Source organism: Solanum pennellii, chromosome 1 (genome assembly GCF_001406875.1).
Source record: "Solanum pennellii chromosome 1, SPENNV200".
Taxonomy (NCBI): Eukaryota; Viridiplantae; Streptophyta; class Magnoliopsida; order Solanales; family Solanaceae; genus Solanum; species Solanum pennellii.
Window position 1 is genome coordinate 79,143,221 of NC_028637.1, and position 3,720 is coordinate 79,146,940.

The window sequence follows — 3,720 nt, forward strand, 5'->3', positions numbered from 1 at the left end:
GAAGTGGTGATTATGATGTTTATGCAAGATATGTTTTAGGAAGTTGAAATGTGTATCTTCATGATATTATCCCTAAGTGAAGTATGTGTATATGTTAAACATGCTAGTGCATGAAATATGATAAATGAAGGTATGAGTATGTTTAGGATTCAAATTATGACTATGGTGATTATGTGGAAAGTGTGCTCATATGTGCTCACACACACACTTTGAAAGCATAAATGAAGTTATGAATTGAATGGGGAATTTTGTAAGGTAAACACTCTTCGTGAGTAGAGATGAAGAGTCTAGACCATATCTACTTTTCCTATAGTATGAAAAGGGGGATCTGGGGTAAACACTCTTCGTGAGTTGAGATAGTATTTAGTAGCAACCTCACTATTCCTAAAATATTCATCCCTTAACCTATAGTAATGAATGTGTAAGACTTTGTGAGGGAGTTATGCTTAGCACTTAGAGGATATGAAGAAAGGGTGGTTACAGTTTGTGAGTTAAGATGTTGTGTCCAATGTACCTCTTGAGATGAGTACTCCGCGTTAGTAGAGAATGAGTTACTTAGAAGAAATCTCCTCATCCTTTAATTATGCGTCCACATAGGAGTAGCTAATGGAGAATCCATGTAAATTCTCAAGAATGACCCTACCTTAGGCAAGTGGGGATCCCTCAACCAATAGGGGTTAATACTGGGATTCCATGCCTAGCTCTCATGGTATATGTCAGTTAAAGCTAGCCCCCACAAAAGAATGTATGGGTTATAAAGGGTGCACTACTTAGGGTGGTGGTGGTATGTGACGCTATCTATCCATTTCACAAGTAGGCATTTAGATGGAGTCTTGGTGTGTCCTTATATGAAATGCATGAATGGGTCATTATGTGATGTGAATGAATTTATGTGACTTAATGTTAATTTCAAGAAAGCATGTTAAGGTTATGTATTGTATGATAAAGTTTATGTACATGATGAATGTGATGTGTTTAGTTAAAGGAAATAATGCAAACAATTTTTTTTTTGTTTTCGTTTTCTCTCTAAAAGTATTCATATTCGCTATACGTATTCGATCTTTTTTATGTTGTTAGTATTATTAATTGTATTTACAATTATTGTAATTGTTTTGGTATACCTTTTATAACGAAATGTATTCGTATCCATGATTTTAATCTACATTATATTTGTTCTATATATATTGTATGTTGGTAGAATCATATGTATGTTGGTAGAATCATATGTATTGCATTTAAACATCAAAAATGAGTTTTGTGTACCCCACATGCAATACTTAAGCTTGAACACTTTAATATTAACTCAAAACCTTTGAAACCATAACTTCAAGATTTTATACATTAATAAACACAAAAGAACTGGAACCCTTTAAAATCGTTTCATAGAATACAAAAACTAATGTCCAATTACACATCAAAAAATGGACAACAACTAATCTATTTGAATTGTATCAATCTCCTCCATTGCTACATTGAATCTGCTATATCGTGGAGGTGCTTCATTGTCACTTATTGCTCCGACATCATTCTTTTGTTGGCCATAATTCCAAAGAAGTGTAGCATATCTTGAGCGTAAACTCGATGCATCCAAAATATTCGCTGGAATACCTTGGCCATATGATAGGTATTCGGCAAAAGCTAGCATATAAATACCATAATCCCTATAATATAAGAAATTAAAAGTTAGTACACAATATAATATTGATAATTTGATGATAGTAAAATCAAAAGAAACACAAACTTACAGAGACCCATGCGACTGTTGAGGAACATTATCTATGAATACTACATTAAAGAACTCATTCTCTTGTTGAGCTTGCGATACATAAATTCTTGATATACAAAATCAGAATTTTAACAAAAATCGCTAAAAAAATCGAAACCGAAATTTGAACTAACCTTGTCACCACGAAATCTGCTTTAATAATGAATCTAGCTCAAAAATCTTCTTGAATCCTTGATAATCAATGACTTTTCATAATCTACCTAATCTTAAAAATTGAAAAAAAATCACAAGAAATAGACAAAAAATACAAAATCATAAATGTATGATGTATATTAAAACAAAAATCACATAAATTGTCCATAAATTCTTGATATACAAAATCAGAACTTGAACAAAAAATGCTCAAAAAATCGAAATCGAAATTTAAACTAACCTTTCCACCACGAAATCTGCTTTAATAATGAACCTAGCTCGAAAATCTGCTTGAATCCTTGATAACAATGGCTTTGATGAAGAAATCTGGAAAATTTGAACAAGGAACTTGAAATTTTGGTTGAAAATTTTGAATTGATTTTAATTTTTACCTTTCTTGGAACTTTACACAAAAAGTTAATTAATTTCTTTTTTTTTTCATTAAATGTTATTGGACCATGTTTTGGTCCAATCAATGAGTTTCCATTAATATATTAATTTAATAAAACCAAAATACACTAAAATCTGAAAATACATACATTTAATAAAAATACGTAAAATTAATATAACATATTGCTATTTTGTCATTATCACTAAAAATTTTAAATTAATGTTATTTTGATTAATTATGTTCTTTAAGTTGTCTTAATTGCTAATTTTTCCTAAAATTAACCCAAATTTGACAAGCCCACTTTTACCCATCAGCTCAATATTATGTACATATGTAAGACTTTCTTTTAGGTCTTATTTGAAGAAAATCACAAGAGTTTTGAAAGCAGCCATATAGAGAGATAAGTAAGAAAGTGTAGATTTTTCGCACAATCCATAGCAGCCATTTCCAAATCGTGATTCCCACTTTGTTTCCTGTCGATTGAGCTGATTTTTGTCTTGCATGTTCCTTTTAATTTAATCTTTGATTGGGAACCGAGAGAGGGTGTTTTGGAGTCCTGTAGCTCCAGATTTTAGCTTCTTTTGTTTATCTAGCTTTTGTGCTATTTTGTAGTTGTGTTGCTAATTGCTTGACACTTTGTTGGGAACTATTTTGGAGGACACTTTTGTAACTCTTGATGATTATAGTGGAGCTTTGGTCTTGTGGTTTTTACTCTTCACACCGAAGAGGTTTTCCACGTTAAATTTAGCGTCTCTTGTATTGATTTATTTTTCTTGCTTGGTTGGTTTGTTTGCTACCCCAAACTATTTTATTCTTGCATTATATTGTCTTCTCTTGGTTCAAATAGAAGGGAAAATTTTGACTTGAGTTTCTTCCGCTATCGCCTTTGTCGTGCACATCCATTTTGTGCTTGCCTTTCCCAATGTTCATAGTACATATTTTACTCATTTATTTCTACTATACTTGATATATATCAGACTCAGGGTTATCTTGAGGTCATTAGTAATTCTAGGTCTCATTTACGTTTAGGGGATAGCTTCGGAGCATGACACATCTTAAGCCCCAAATTTGAACCCCCCTTTTTTTTTTGTAATAATAGAATTATTATTTGTATGTTTTAACAAAAAATATATTATATTTTGTACTTTTGTATTTCTAATAGTTTGTTCCGAAATATTAAAAAATGTTTCTTTCTTTTTAAGTTTAACTTCCATATGACGTGTTTAAGATCACAAGATTAAAAATTATTTTGGTATATATACATCTCTTTAGTTCAAGATAATAGGAAAAATAAAGCTTTTACGATGAACAAAAGTAGATAGAACCTTTAGTAACCATTCCATTGCTGCTGACTTATATTGTAGTGACAGTACATTAGCGACTTTCATATGGTTTAGAAAAATAAGTTTGG

General features: G+C 31.1%; 1 long non-coding RNA gene across 2 annotated transcripts; it reads right to left on the bottom strand.

Annotated features, from left to right (window-relative positions):
• Positions 1-1,341: 1,341 nt before the first annotated feature.
• Positions 1,342-2,368, bottom strand: LOC107031473. Of its 2 annotated transcripts, none has more exons than XR_001458211.2 (3): positions 2,160-2,368; positions 1,900-1,991; positions 1,342-1,661 (listed from the first exon to the last, which is right to left on the bottom strand). It is a non-coding gene; the product is annotated as an uncharacterized LOC107031473 (long non-coding RNA). The 2 variants fall into 2 exon arrangements; XR_001458212.2 differs by having other exon boundaries at positions 1,900-1,986; positions 2,160-2,365.
• Positions 2,369-3,720: the final 1,352 nt, after the last annotated feature.